At 51.0% G+C, this 15,351-nt stretch overlaps 1 protein-coding gene across 1 annotated transcript in view; it reads left to right on the top strand.

Annotated features, from left to right (window-relative positions):
• The first annotated feature begins 6,201 nt into the window (after positions 1 to 6,201).
• ZFHX2 (zinc finger homeobox 2) overlaps positions 6,202 to 15,351 on the top strand; it is a 37,417-nt gene continuing 28,267 nt past the window's right edge. Inside the window, exon 1 of the mRNA XM_007536522.3 lies at positions 6,202 to 6,598. The gene's annotated coding sequence lies outside the window, so the exon portion shown is untranslated. The remainder of the gene's footprint in view (positions 6,599 to 15,351) is intronic.

Raw genomic sequence — 15,351 nt, forward strand, 5'->3', positions numbered from 1 at the left:
TCTCCTCTAGTTGAGCTGGAGCCTTCGTTCAGGTGGGCCCGAGATACAGACCACTCACTCAGACACTGCTCAACAGATTTTTTTTTAATATTTATTTTATTTTATTTATTCCCTTTTTTTTGCCCTTGTTGTTTTATTGTTGTAGTTATTATTATTGTTGTTGTCGTTGTTGGATAGGACAGAGAGAAACGGAGAGAGGAGGGGAAGACAGAGAGGGGGAGAGAAAGACAGACACCTGCAGACTTGCTTCACCGCCTGTGAAGCGACTCCCCTGCAGGTGGGGAGCCGGGGTTCGAACCGGGATCCTTATGCCGGTCCTTGTGCTTTGCGCCACCTGCGCTTAACCCGCTGCGCTACAGCCCGACTCCCAGATTTTTTTTTTTTTTTTACTACAATGGTGGCCCACTAAGTGCAGACAGGTGGCAATGGGCTGAGACTTTTTAAAAAATATTTTTAAAAAATATTTATTTATTCCCTTTTGTTGTTTTATTGTTGTAGTTATTATTGTTGTCGTCTTTGTTGGATAGGACAAAGAGAAATGGAGAGAGGAGGGGAAGACAAGAGAGGGGGAGAGAAAGATGGACACCTGCAGACCTGCTGCACCGCCTATGAAGTGACTGCCTGGCAGGTGGGGAGCCGGGGGCTCGAACCAGGATCCTTGAGCCGATCCTTGCGCTTCGCTCCATGTGCGCTTAACCCGCTGCGCTACGGCCCGACCCCCGGCCTGAGACTTTTAAAACGTGTTTATTTTATGTTCTAGGGGAAGAGTGAAAGAGACCAAAGCACTGAAGCTTCCTTCGATTAAATAGGGGTTGGGCTTAAAGTCTAGGTGGTGTGCAAAACAAAGCAGCGCACTATCTAAGGGAGCTATTCTGCCAGCCCTCAAAATGGTATATTTGAAATTAGAACTAAAGTCATGATGGGATTTCCATAGTTGGAAACCCGGAGAGAGGCAGGACCAGCATGCGCAAAGAAGCTAAGAGAGGGCTTACACCCCACCCCACCCCACCCAACCCCCCCCCCCCCCCCGTGTGTAAACAGAAGATGCTGGAAACACAGGGGCATATTGGCAGCAGGCTGAGGAGTTTGTTACCGAGATTCCAATGACCCTGAAATGGCTTTGTCAGAGATGTAACAGAAATACTTGTGTTCCCTTAAAATCTTCTCTCTATTTTAGCGTAGAGAGAAACCCATCATAATTTGAAAGCGCTGACTGGGAGCTGGGCTCACTGCCATCGCACAGCAGCACAAGAGGTCATTCTGTTGTGGTTTCCACTTAATGCAAGTTGCTTTCACGCCACTGTGAAGTTAAATAAGTCGAATGCTCTGAATTGAGGACTGGGCATATAACTGAATGTTAGGACACAGGATTGAAGCTCCTGGTTCAATCCCTGGAATTGCCATATGCCAGAGTTAAACAGTGCTCTGATCTCTTTGTTATTTAGGCTTTTGTTTGTTTTTACTAGAGCACTGCTCAGTTCTGGCTTACAGTGGTAAGAGGAATTGAATCTGGGTCTTTGAAGCTTCAGACAAGAAAGCCTTTCTGCATAACCATTTGCCATTGCCCCCACACTCTCTGCCTCTCTTTTATATTTTATGAAAATAAATGTAAAATTCCAGTTAACCCGGTCTATAGGGTGTTCCCACCCCACAAGCGATGGAACAGGCAGCAGGTAGCTCTGTCTTTCTCCCTCTTCTCTCTCTCTCACCCAGTTTCTGTTTCTGTCATAAAAAAAGTAAAATATTTTTTTAAATGAAGTGAATATTTTTTAAGAATTTATTTATTCATAAGAAAGATAGGTAGGTTGAGAGAGAGAAAGAACAAGACATCACTCTGGTACATATGCTGCCAGGGATTGAACTCAGGACCCCGTGGTTGAGAATGCAATGCTTTATCCCCTGCACCACCTCCCAGACCACAAAGTGAATATTTTTTTTAAAAAATTCCAATCCAGCAGCCAGGTGGTAGTGCACCTGGTAGAGCACACATTGCGATGTGCAAGGACCTGGGTTCAAGCCCCCGATCCTCACCTGCAGGGAGAAAAGGTTTGCAAGTGGTGAAGCAGTGTTGCAGGTGTCTCTGTCTCCCTCTCTATCACCCCCTTTCCTCTTGATTTCTGGCTGTCTCTATCCAATAAATAAATAAAGATAATTTTTTTTCAATTCTAGTCAAGTTGAACCACTATAAACGTAGGTCCATCTGTATAGGAAAACACAGAAGTGGCTTTTTGCTTTGGCGGACCGAATAGCTTACTTCCTCTGATGTTTGTGGAGGTAGCAACTCTATACGTCAGCTTTCTGGGGCAGTAGCTTGCTGAAGATCAGTGACATTCATCAGTTCCTGAGCTCCCTCCTACAGTGGATGAGAAGTTCGAGGTTCTCAACACCTGTCCTCAACTCATTATGTTTCTGAAAACACAGCCAGTGGGAAATACTATGGGTTGCACACTGGTTTCTACATAAGGCATCTTGAGCTTGAAATGTCTTGGATGTACCCGCAACTAATTTCAAGTCAGCAACGCCACAAATTGTGTCTGACGTATGTGCTTTATTTTACTGAAGACCTTTGGTGACAGCTGTCACAGAGTTAGAAGTGGATAAAATGGAGTTTGAAAGATAGCTGAATAATTTGGTTCTAAAATGAGTCTTGACATTCTGCTGGGGAGTCATGGTCCCTTTATATTTAAACACATTTTAGAAGAACTGCACTCAACCAAAGCACTTAAAAGGAAGCCATAAGGGGGAGTCGGGCAGTAACGCAGCAGGTCAAACATAGGTGGCACAAAGCACAGGGACTGCCGCAAGGATCCGGGTTCAAGCCCCCGGCTCCCCACCTGCAGGGGGGGGTCACTTCACAAGCGGTGAAGCAGGTCTGCAGGTGTCTTATCTTTTTCTCCCCCTCTCTGTCTTCCTCTCTCCATTTCTCTCTGTCCTATCCAACAACAACGACATCAAGAACAATAATAACTACAATGAAACAAGGGCAAGAAAAGGGAAAATAAATATTAAAAAAAAAAAATTAAAAAGGAAGCCATAAGTTAAGTGTTTTTAAAATGATATCTTAAAATTTACTGATTGTTTGATCTGTAAAACAAATTTCATCTTTGTAGAGCTTCTGATGACCCAATTAATATGCAATGTACCAGTCTTTGTATATACTGCTTTTTAGAAATATCTACTAAAATGAGTCACTTGGATTTAAGAAAGAAAGAAAGGCAAAATGTGAATGTGTCCTTCACCCAAGAAAAACTCCAGTGGTTAGGGACTGAAGGGACACCTACCCTAACTCTTTTCACTAGCTTTTCATCTGCCCTTTGCTTTTCAGGGTTTTTTTGTTTGTTGTTTATGTTTGTAATTTTAGGAAGGGGGTCTGGCAGAAGAAAAATGTCTTCCCTGGGTTTTAAGGTCCTGTTCAGGAGGGCAGAGGCAAACTATTAACAAGCTCAGACTTCAAAGTCAAGTGGAGCTGGGGTTGAATCCCAGTTTCACTCTGTGTGTATGTCTGGCCTTGGTAAGCCACTCTGTGCCCTAAACCTGGTTTCTCGTGGTTGCAATATAGGTGCTTCAGTTACATGTGAAGATCCAGTGACAAAATGTCACATAGTAGATATTCAAGATGTTTTCTCTCTCCTTCTTCTCTCCCCCACGAACTCCTGTCAGCCTGCACCTCTCTTAAAGAGACATGAGTTATAGCAGTTAGTGTGGGCTCTGAAGCCAGACTACCATCAATGGTTCAGTCAGGATGCTGTCACTTGTTGGCCATGTGGCCTGCAGTTAATTATCTTTTTTGTGCTATGGTTTCCTCAACTGTAAAATGACACTAATTGTGAGAATTACACACAGTATGGAAAAATGCTTAGAACTGTATCTTTGCACTCAATAAATCTTAGCCACTATTGTCATTAGAATGCTGAAGAGTGGGTAGCAGGGTGGTGTCACACTTGGTTGAGTGCACGTTACCACGTGCAAAGATCAGGGTTCAAGCCCGTGGTCCCCAACCGCAGGGGGAAAACTTCATGAGTGTTGAAACAGTGCTGCTGGTCTCTCTCTCTTTCTCTCTCTCTCTTTCTCTTACTCTCTCTCTTTCCTCTCAGTTTCTCTCTGTATCAAATAAATAAATAAATAGGCTATAGAAGAGTTCAGCTGGGATGGTGCAGTGAATAAAACATTGGACTTGAGGGTCAGGTGGTGGTGCACACAGAATCATGCAAGAGGACCCAGGTTTGAGACCCTGCTTCCCACCTGCATGGGGGATGCTTCATGAGAAATAAAGTAGGTATACTAATGAAGCAGGTGTCTATCTTTCACTCTCTTTATCTCCCCCACCTCTCTCAATTTATCTGTCCTATCAAATAGAACAAAAAAAGGGGGTTGGGGAGCTGGGAGCAAATTGATTTATAGTACCAACCCCAGTGATAACCTTGGTGGCAATAAAAATAGAATAAAATAAAATAAACACTGGACTCTTGTTCATGAGGTCTTGAGTTTAATCCCCAGCACTGCAAGTGCCAGAGTGACTCTCTAGTTCTCTCTCTCTCCTCTCTCTTTCATAAATAAATAATCATAAAATACATGTATAGCAACCCGGAAGGCATAAGGGGTAGCATAATGGTTATACAAAAGACAACCATTCTTGAGTCTCTGAGGCTCTAACTTCAATCCTTGGCACCACCATAAACTAAAGCTGAGCAGTGCTCTGACTAAATAAATAAATAAGGATTTAAAACCAGAATGAAGAATATAGCATCCTGGGAAGTGCTGCAGTAGATTCAAATTCTCAAGCCTGGGGTCCTGAGTTCCATTCCCATGAATGTGCTGGGCTGATACTTTCCCTTTCACTCTTTTTCATGTTAATAAATAAACCTTAAAAAACAAAAACAAAGAACTTGGGAGGTGGTACAGTGTCTACAGTATTGGACTCTCAAGCATGAGATCCTGAGTTCAATTCCAAGCATCCCATGTCCCATAGTGATCTCTGCAATAGATATTTTATTTTATTTTATTTTATTTTATTTTATTTTATTTTATACCAGAGCACTGCTCAACTTTGGCTTATGATGGTGCAGGGGACTGAACTTGGGATTTTGGAGCCTCAGGCATGAGAGTTTGTTTGTATAACCATTATCCTATCTACTTCTGCCCAATAAATAAGTCTTTAAAAAAATCAGGGAGTCGGGAGGTAGCACAGCAGGTTAAGCGCAGGTAGCGCAAACACCTGCGTAAGGATTCCGGTTCGAGCCCCCGGCTCCCCACCTGCAGGGGAGTCGCTTCACAAGCAGAGAAGCAGGTCTGCAGGTGTCTATCTTTCTCTCCCCCCTCTGTCTTCCCCTCCTCTCTCCATTTCTCTCTGTCCTATCCAACAACGACGACATCAATAACTACAACAATAAAACAACAAGGGCAACAAAAGTGAATAAATAAATATTTTTAAAAATCATAGGGCTAGGCTAGCATAATAGCTCACAGGAATAGTGCACTTTGTTATGGTTATAACCCAGGTTTGAGCCTGCCCCCCAGTGCACTGAAGGAAGCTATGGTGCGACCCAGAATGTTGAAACCCAGAGACAGCAGCCCCCTCCCCCAAATATATGTATATATAAACTTGTAAACTGAAGACAAGGACCTAGAACCTTCACTCCCTCTACCCAACTCTGAAGGTATGTGACTATGTGGAAGAGACAAAGTTCTCAGAGAATAATTGCCGTGGAAGAGGAAGTTCTAGTACCCCATTGGAAGGGAAGGGAAGGTAACTGACATGGGAGCAATGAGGGAGAAAAAAATAATAATAAAGGGGGCGGGGAACCTAAACCTCGGAAGTCTCTGGAAAGCCTATATAGAAGCTACTGCTCTGGAGCTGGCTTAAAACACAACATAACAGGAGGAAGAGAAGAGGGGCTTAGAGTTTAAAGGACCCTGTTTCTCCGCAGGTAACGGCCTGGAACAAGAGTCGAGCCGGTGGCCCGCCAGCCCCGGGCCTCAGCTCCAGCCCGCGGGGGTCCAGCCCGGGCGGCCGCTGCTGAGCCGGCGCTGGGCGGCCGGGGGTGGGGCGGACTACAACTCCCGGCATGCTCCGCGGCGGGCGGGCCGCTGCACCTGCTCAGTGGGGCCGCCCCGGGCGCCTGGGTATTGATTATTCCATTGTGTGGGACGCCTGGGCTCCAGCCAGTGAATGAGGTGGAGGAGTGAGGGCGAGGAGGAGGAGGAGGAGGGCGAGGAGGAGGAGGAGGAGGAGGCAGGGAGCGAGCGAGTGCTCAGGGTGAATCAATGGAAACCCCCTCACGAAGCCGGGAAAACACTTCAGCCGCAGCCAAATAGCATTGATTATTTTCCTTCACTTCCCTCACCGCCGTGAATTTTTTATTTATATATTTTTTTCCATCTCCGTCCCCGACGCCCGGGAGTGAGCGCTGGAGGGAGGAGGAGGAGGAGGAGGAGGGGAAAAGAGAGAGAGCGAGCGAGAGCGAGAGAGAGAGAGAGAGAGAGAGAGAGGGAAATCAACACATCGGAGAAGTCCCTTCCAAGAGCCGCCCCCTCCCCTCCCCGCCTCGCGCTGCTCGGCGGCCGCGGTTCGACTCCCGTCCCTGCTTCCAGCTGAGGTGTAAGTGCATCGATTTCCGATGCTGCTGGGTTGGGTGTTTTGTTTTTTTTTTTTCCCTCCTTCTCCCTCTCCCTCTCTTCTCCCCTTCCTTGCTCGCTCTTCGGAAGCTCGAGGCCGGCCGAGGGGGAAAGGAGTCGCTTAGCGACTGCCGCTGGAGGGCACGGAGAGGGACGGGAAGGGGCTGGGGGGAGGGGACACGGAGGGACCCACGGACAGGACGGACAGAAGGAGAGCCGAGGGGGAAGGAAGGGGGGAGAGGGCGAGCTAGCGGGATAGGGCAGAGAGGGGTGCAGGAGTGGAGGGAGCGGCGGGGAAGGGGAAGGCATGGAGGCTGGGAAGGGAGGTAGCCGGACAGAAGGACGGTAGCAGAGCCTGGACGGATGGCGCCGAGCGGGTCGGGGTCGGGGTCCCGGGGCCGGGGAGGGGGCGGCGCTGTCAGCCCAGCGGGGCCGGCGCGGGTGGGGAGGCGGCGCGGGGAGCTGGGAGACTGGACGAGGAGACGTGGACACCTTTCAATCTGTCTGCGATTTTGCCTGAAGTTGAGCGTTTCGCCTTTTTTTTTTTTTTTAACAGAGTAGGTGCAGGGAGGCTACTGCTTGCTTCAGGGTGAAGTGAACCCCCACACGCACTCCTGGCCCCCGATTCTGCATGGCTCCTGTCGGCCCCGCTCTCAGCAGCCCTCGCATTTCTGAGCCCTGGCGGCGCCCTGGCCCCACTCATGTCTGTCCATGTGTCTCTCTGCCTCTTGGTTTTGCCTTTCCCCACTTCACTCATCCTCCCCACCCACCCGCCCATCTGGCTGGCTGGCTCTGGGTGTCACTGTCTCCACATGTGACTCCTCTCCGTGTGTGTCCCTGTCACTTTGTGGCACGCCTGCCCCCTGGCTCTTGTGCCTGTCTGGGCCTCTGTGCCCTTTGCTCCCGGGAGCCCGGTGCCTCTCTCTCTGGCGTCTTCAGCTACTTTGCCATGTGCGGAGCAGTCGGCATCAGTAGTCACCGGTCAGGGACCTGGAAGAGTTGAGGCGCGGAGCAGATGTGTGTTGTCCCCCCCCCCCCCCCCCCCGCCCCCGCCCCCGCCCCCGCCCCCAGGACAGGACAGCAGTGCCTTGTCAGTGTGGTCTGGACGCCCACCTCCACACGGAAGCTTTGGAACTTCCTGGCATTGTTGACAGGGATGTCCCCTTTGCCACGCGCCTGACCCTCCACCCCCACCCTCAGCACCTCACTGCTGACCTCCTGTGTGCCGGCCTCTTCAGCAGCTCCCTACCCACAGGCCTCTCTTCTTTGACGACTTAATCTGCTTTCCTTCGCTTACTTTCCCATTGTATATTTTCTTGGTCTCTCGTTTTGTTTGCTCCCCCTTCCTCCCCATCCCTGTTTCCTGTGATCTCCTATGCCTGTTCTCCATCTTTGTTCCCATAATCTGCCCTCTTCCTACCTTGTTTCCTCAGTCACCCTTAGTTCCTTTTATGCCTTATCCCCTCACCCATCATTTGAGCCCCAGCAGCAAGAGGTGCCAGGGAGCAAGGGGCTGGGAGTATGGTTTGTACAGGCACATAAACAGGCGAGAAATCAATTTAATGGGCTTCCAGGGGCATATAACCCCTTCATCAGCCAGGGCCATTATGTTCGTTAGCTGTCAACTTTGATTTTGTAAAGGGACATGGGCGAGGACTCTGAGCTCCACCCTGCTTCGCTGCCTCCCCTCCTTCAGTTTGTTCTAGAAATCACTAGTGGCCTTTCCTTCACTTTCTAGCCCCACGCCTTCCCAGGCCCCTGCTATTGGTTTGGCTCAACTCTTTCCCAGGCAGTTTTCACTGGGGATGACAGGACATGTCTCCTGCAAGGGCCAGGCTCCCCCTGTCTGCACCCTGCACCCTAGAGTGAAGGTGCAGTCAGGAGCGCCCAGCACTGTTTACCCAGACCTCAGGAGCCTGGGAGGGTAAAAGGAGGGTGTCCAGATGTGAAGAAAAGGGGAGACTTAGTTACGGAAAAGAAGGGAAGGCCAGTTGCGTTGAAGCATGGGGCAGAGGCATGTGTGGCAGGAGGAAGGAGTAGTGAAAGGAAGGGAAGGGAAGGGAACCATGCGGAATGGGGGGCAGGGAGGAATCGAGGGTGATTAATGAAGAACTGGGAGAATAAAATATAACCGGAGCTCATGGCAATGCAGAAGGGAAGGAGAAAGATTCCAGCCCCTTCCTGGGGGGGCGGGCAGTGGAAAGGAATACAGTGGGGAAGTGCGGGAAGGGAGGACCTGAAGGCTGAGAGGAGGTGCAAGGAGTAGGGGAGCACGGTACAAAGAAGGGGCTGGGGAAGCAAAGGGAGGGGTGCTAATGCTGATTGCTGATGGGAGCTGCACCAAGCTTGGTGGGGAGAAGGCCGGCCGGGAAGGATGAGCTAGCTATCAAAGGAAACAAATGCCTCTGTGCGGGTGAGAGAGGGAAAGAGAGCACTGCGGGAGAGGCAGTTTAGGAAAAATAAGTAAGTAAAAAGGCTGAGCAGAAAGACCACCAGGGCCAAGCCCCCAAAGAAGGCAGTACCAAAGGAGAGGGCCCTTACCCCCACCCCCATAGGCCGGGCTGGCTCATCTCTAAACCAGGCGGCAGGCGCTCTGAGATGAGGAAGTAGATTTCCCATTGACTTTGGCTGACAGGAACTTGAATCTTTCTAGCCCCCAGAGAGCCAAAGACCTCAAGCCTCTGATGTCATAAATTGTTGGTGTTGCCTTGGCAACCTGACAGGGTTCCTCCCTCCATGATGTCAGAATAGCTGGTGTTACCTTAGATCTACAAGAACAACTTGCTGCTTTGCTGGGGGGGGGGGGGGGGAGCTGTTTGCAAATGGGGCCGGGACAGGTCTGATCTGTCTGGTTCCTGAGTCTGTTAGCTTGACCTTGGCTCTGGCACTGTCCTTAGCTCCCAGTGAGGTCATGTTTGTGAGAGTCTCCCTGAGGTTTCAGAAGCCTGCTGGGATCAAGGAAGGGACTTTGAGGGCAGGTAGGGGGACTGAGAGGCCGAAGAGAACTGGAAGTGGCAGTTAGAGACTGCCAATGGAGCCGGGCTTTGTGAGCAGGGAGGGGAGTTATTGAAAACTGTAAGATGAGCCTCGCTTTGGGTTTAAGAATGGAGACTGAAGCTGGAAATGCAGGCAAGAGGGAATCAGAGCCGGCAAGAGTGTGAACTAATGCAGGGTGAGAGAAGAGGGGTGAGTCCCGAGATGCCAGAGGACATGGTGGTAGTTGGCTCCCAGGAAAAGGAGGAAAGGGAGAGAAAAAAAAACAAAACTCTGAACTGGGGAGCCACATTGTCTGGCGAGAGACCCTGGGTCATGTCCATCTGGTTTCCAATTGCTTGCCAGCGTTTAGCACATCTGTCATACTAACTGATCAAATGTTGACTTGATAGGAAGGAAGAGAATTGACCCATCTTTCTTTCACCAGCAGGCCCGAGTCTGCACTAGTCTAAGGCGAATGGGTAAGTCAGAAACAAGGAGCTGGCTGGCTGGCAGGCAGGCAAAGGACAGGGAGGCCAGCAGCAAGACTGGGGTAGGGGCAGACGTGGAGTACCTTCTGCTGAGGGCTGGTGGGTTTTTTTGTTTGTTTTGTTTTGTAGAGCTAAGGGACTGAAAACATGAATGAACAGCCTCAGGGGTGAGCCGCCCAAGGGAAAGAGTGGAGTAGGCTGAAACGAGGTGGCTTCCAGGAAAAAAAAAAAAAAAAGGTTGGGAGTTGTATTCCAAGGCAGAGTCATCAGGGTTGAATTGGAGTTGGAAGTAGTATCCCCACCCCATCCAGGAAACTGCAATTGGATAGATGCTTCCCTTATATACAGACCTCCGCAGTGCCAATACAAAGCCCATCTGTCCATACCAGGCCCTCCTGAACATCCTGTGCCAGTGCAGACAGCAACAAGGAGTCCTTGTTGGCCAGACTGGCCAGAGGCAGGAGGTACAGAGCAGGGTGTGAGAAACAGGGAGTGGCCTTGCCGTCTGACTGCCCCTTGCTGCATGAGCCCAGAGGGCAGCCATGTGGGGGTGGGGGTGGGGGTGGGGGTGGGGGTGGGGGCGGGCAGGAGATGTGCTGTGGAGAGAATGGAGTCTAAATCCACAAGAGCCAAGGAGAAGAGGCCCCCAGAGGCTCCTGGGTCCTGTCCCTGTAGTGATAAATCAGAAAGCTGCTGCATGACATTGGGAAGCTAGAAAAAGAGTTGGAAAGAGCTGTAAGAGAGCAGACCCGCCACCTCCGAGGGCCCTGCCCCCGTGAGAAAGGACAGGGAAGCAGAGAAGGAAGGGGCTGGGGGCGGGTGCTGGAGGGAGGGTCCTAGGCAAGGCAGTCAGCTACACCGGCAGCCGCAGCCCTGGACTGGGGCAGCTCATATTTTGCAGCAGGCGACAGGCTGTCGACACGGCGGTTCTTTACCTCACCGTTAGAAACTCATTTCATTGATTTTTCCATCTTTCTTCTCTGGCTTCTCAGTCATCCCACCACTCACTTTCCCAGAGCTCCCTGGCCTCCGTGGGGGGGGGGGGCAGGGGGAGGAGGGATGGCTGCCTCCCCCTCCCCCATCCCAGGCTGGTGGGACAAGAGAGGAGGGTTTCGGGGTGCCTTGTAGCACCTTAGGGGGATCTGCATTGGCTCTCATTACCTTCTTCACACAGGAGCCATTGCAGGCAGTGCCTGTTCAGGGTGCCAGTTAAGGGCTGACAGGGCCCAGACCTCACCACCAAGCTGAACCACCACAAGTGTGTGAGTGTGTGTGTTTCTGTGTGTGAGTGTGTGTGTGTGTGTGTGTGTGTGTGAGTGTGTTTCTGTGTGTGTGTGTGTTTCTGTGTGTGTGTTTCTGTGTGTGTTTCTGTGTGTGTTTCTGTGTGTGTGTGTTGCGGGGGGGGGGTCGCTGTATACACTAGAAGCTGTCTTTCTTTCTCATTCCTCACAGACAGCTCAGCACCACTGAAAATCTCTCTCCGGGCTGGGGAAATAGCTCCCTTGGAGAGTTTGCTGCCTTACTTTGGTGCTGTGGTCTCTTTTTCTCTCTGCCTCTATCTGAAATAAACACCTTTTAAAGAATTATTTCAGAGTTCAATGTGAGAACCAGACAGAACTGTTGTGTTGGGGGTAGGAATATGGATCTGCAGGGTTGTATGTGAGAAGGTAACTTCCCAGCCTGGGCCCCTCCACAAGGCATCATGAGGAAGGAATAGTGCAGCCCAGGGCCTGTGCAGGGAGTAACTAGAGGGTGGAGAGCGTGCGGCTCAGCTCAGACACTGTGCACACTGGGGACATTTCCCTGGTGCCTCTTCCAGTCACAACCAGCCTGGCCTCTCCCTCTGGGGCTGAGATTGGGCTAAAGGTCAGGAGTCAATTGCCAGTCATTTGGCTTCTCAGTGAAGGGGGGGCAGAGGGTGGGACTGAGTGTGAGATGGTTTCCCCAGGAACTGGAGGGGCAAGCAGCCATTTCCATTCCATTCATTTTGGTTGCCTGTGGCTCCTACCTGCCTCAGTCTTCAGCCCAGAGTCTTCTGACTCTCTTTTTCTCTACTTTTGGGGTCCAGCGTGCCTTGGGTGTGGATTCGCAGCTTCCCGTGCCTCGGGGCACCCACAACAAGCTTTCTCTCTGCCCCCACCCCCGCCCCCTTAGTGGCCTTGGTGCACTGGCTTGCATGGGCCACCAGTGCCTCTCCCCTCCGGCTCCTTCAGGCTTCGGGTTCCCCAGTCCTAGAGTGAACCTTGCGGGAGCCTGAAGGAGAGCAGGTGGGACTAGGACCCAGCGAGGTGCAGGATGCCCTGGGCAGAGAACCACCAGGGTGAGGGGCCAGAGGTCAGAGACCCTCGACTCCTGCCAGGAGGGAGGGAGGGGGGGAGAGAGAGAGAGAGAGAAAAAAAAATGTCATGGCTCAGGGAAGGGGTGTGGGGCAGGGGGAGACGTGGCGGAGGGAGGCCAGAAGATGGGGGCGGCGGGGCCCGCTCAGCCCCGGGTTCAAGCCGCGCCGGCATTGACCCTGACGAGAGGAACTGAAGTGGCAAATTAACGACGATAATGAAGTCACTGCTCCTTGTTTGTCTTTGCGGGTTTCCCCTTGAGATTTGTCCTCTGGCCAGTCGGGGCACGGGCGGGGGAGGGGCGCGGAGGACAGACGGACAGACGGGAGGCGGCGGGGAGAACAATGGGGAGCGGGCGGCGGGCCGGGGGTGGCGGGCCGGGGCGGGGCCTGCGCGGCGGCTCTAATGGCTGTGAAATGAGGTTAGCTCCATTAGAGGCGGCGAGAGTGTAACGAGATCGCACTCATTAGGGCCGGGCAGCCCCGTAATTACACCACCCCAAACACGCCCAAGCCCGCCGGGCCGCCCTGCGCAGACAGGCCCGGCACCCGCACACGCACACGCACAGGACTTGCGGGACATGGCACCCCGGGGCCCACAGCCAGCACCCGGCTCAGGGGCTGGGCCAGGCTGCACCCAGGCGGCCCTGCCAGTCACACGCCGACAGCTGTAGGAGCGGCCGCCCCGCTTGCTCGCTCGGGAAACCCAGCACGTGGAGGAATAATGATCTTCCTCTTCCCTTTTATTGACCACACACAGAGTGCTGGGCTCCAGCACGGTGGGCTCAGTGGACTCAACTGTGGGAGGAATGACTCCCCGACCCACAGGAGGAAAATGGATTTTTAGATAAGAGACAGAAAGAGAAGGCACCACCGAGGCTTCCTCCAGTGTGGTGGGGGCTGGGCTCAGACCTGGCTCGTGCACATGGCAAAGCAGTGCCCCATCCAAGTCAGCTGTTTTGCAGACCCAATTTATTTCTTGATTTATATATATTTGGGGGTGGCGGGGGGGAAGCATCCCTGACAACGTGCAGTGCCGGGGAATGGAACTAGGACCTCATGCTTTTTTTAAGTCCAGCACTTTCAGCAGCACTGCACCTCTCCCAAGCAGTGAGAAAACTACTGCAGTTAAGCAGCCCTCCCGCCGGATTTGCATTTAGGAGATCCACACCATGGATCACGGTTGGACCCTCAAACATGAGGTCCTTGGATTCAATCCCTGGCATCACATGTACCAGAGTGAGGCTAGGGTTGTCTCTCTTCCTCCCCTCTCTCAAACCAATATTTAAATATATATTAGGAGAATTAGGTTTTGATTGATCGCAGGTCTGTGACCTTAAAGGCTCTTTCACGTCCCATCCTGTTGGTAAGATAGGACACACCTGTGTAGACTTTAAGCTGTGAGAGGCATTATCACTAATGAGTACAGGTGGTGTCAGGTCAGCCTGCCATGTGGGCACGCACACAGCTCCTTGCCTGTGGAGGGGGAGGATGGATGGCCATGGCCAGGACCTGTGCTGAGACTTCAGTGTGCCTGGCACCCTCTGGAGCTGTACAAAGCAATGGCCCTGTTTTGGCTAGTTAAAAAAAAAAAATTTGTCTACTTAATTTATTCAAATGAAAGAGTGTTTCACATCACACACACACACAGGGGGGGGGGGGGCGCTGGTACATGTGGTGCTGAGAATCGAACCAGGAACCTTAGGCATGTAGGTCCTGCTATTCTACCAGTTGAAAGCTATTTCCCCAGTGACTGTTCTGCCCCCTTCCTTTTTAAAAATATTCGTTTATTTCTTATTGGTTAGAGACAGAGAGAAACTGAAAGGGGTAGGGGACAGAGAAAGAGACAGAGATAGACATCTGCAGCCCTGCTTCACCACACATGAAGCTTTCCTTTGCAGGGGGGGACCAGGGGCTTGAACATAGGTCCTTGTGCACTGTAATGTGTGCACTTAACCAGGCGCACCACCGCCTGCAGCCCCCCTTTTAAGATTTAATTATTAATGAGGGAGAACCAGAACATCACTTTGGCGCATGCTTTGGTCCAACATCCTAACCACTGTGCCACCTCCCAGGCTGTATTAGCCAATCTTATATTAAGAAACTAAGGACAGTGGGAGAGATAGTATAATGGTTATTCAAAAATATTTTTGTAGTGGGTCGGGCAGTAGCGCAGTGGGTTAAGCGCATGTGGCATGATGCACAAGGACTGGTGTAAGGATCCCGGTTCGAGCCCCCGGCTCCCCACCTGCAGGGGAATCACTTCACAAGTGGTGAAGTAGATCGGCAGGTGTCTATCTTTGTCTGTTCCTCTCTAACTTCCCCTTCTCTCTCTATTTCTTTCTGTCCTATCCAACAATGATGACATCAATAACAACAATAATAACTACAACAACAATAAAAAACAAGGGCAACAAAAGAGAAAATAAATTTATATTTAAAAAACTTTAAAAAATATTTTTGTGCCTGAGGCTCCAAATTCCCAGGTTCAGTCCCCCCATACCACCATAAGCCAGAGCTGAGCAGTGCTATGCCCCCTGCCACTGAAATAAAAAAATACAATATGTTAAAAAAAAAAAAAAAGGGACAGAAACTTAAGTGGGAGAAGGGCTGTGGGGGACTATGCCCCTGTAATATTTTTTTTAATTTATTTTCCTTTTTGTTGCCCTTGTTTTTTTATTGTTGTTGTAGTTATTATTATTGTTGTTGATGTCGTCGTTGTTGGATAGGACAGAGAGAAATGGAGAGAGGAGGGGAAGACAGAGAGAAGGAGAGAAAGACAGACACCTGCAGACCTGCTTCACCGCCTGTGAAGCGACTCCCCTGCAGGTGGGGAGCCGGGGTCTCGAACTGGGATCCTTGCATCGGTCCTTGCGCTTTGCGGCATGTGAGCTTAACCCGCTGCGCTACCGCCGGATTCCCGTCCCTGTACTCTTA

Source organism: Erinaceus europaeus, chromosome 16, assembly GCF_950295315.1.
Source record: "Erinaceus europaeus chromosome 16, mEriEur2.1, whole genome shotgun sequence".
In the NCBI taxonomy this organism is placed as follows: domain Eukaryota; kingdom Metazoa; phylum Chordata; class Mammalia; order Eulipotyphla; family Erinaceidae; genus Erinaceus; species Erinaceus europaeus.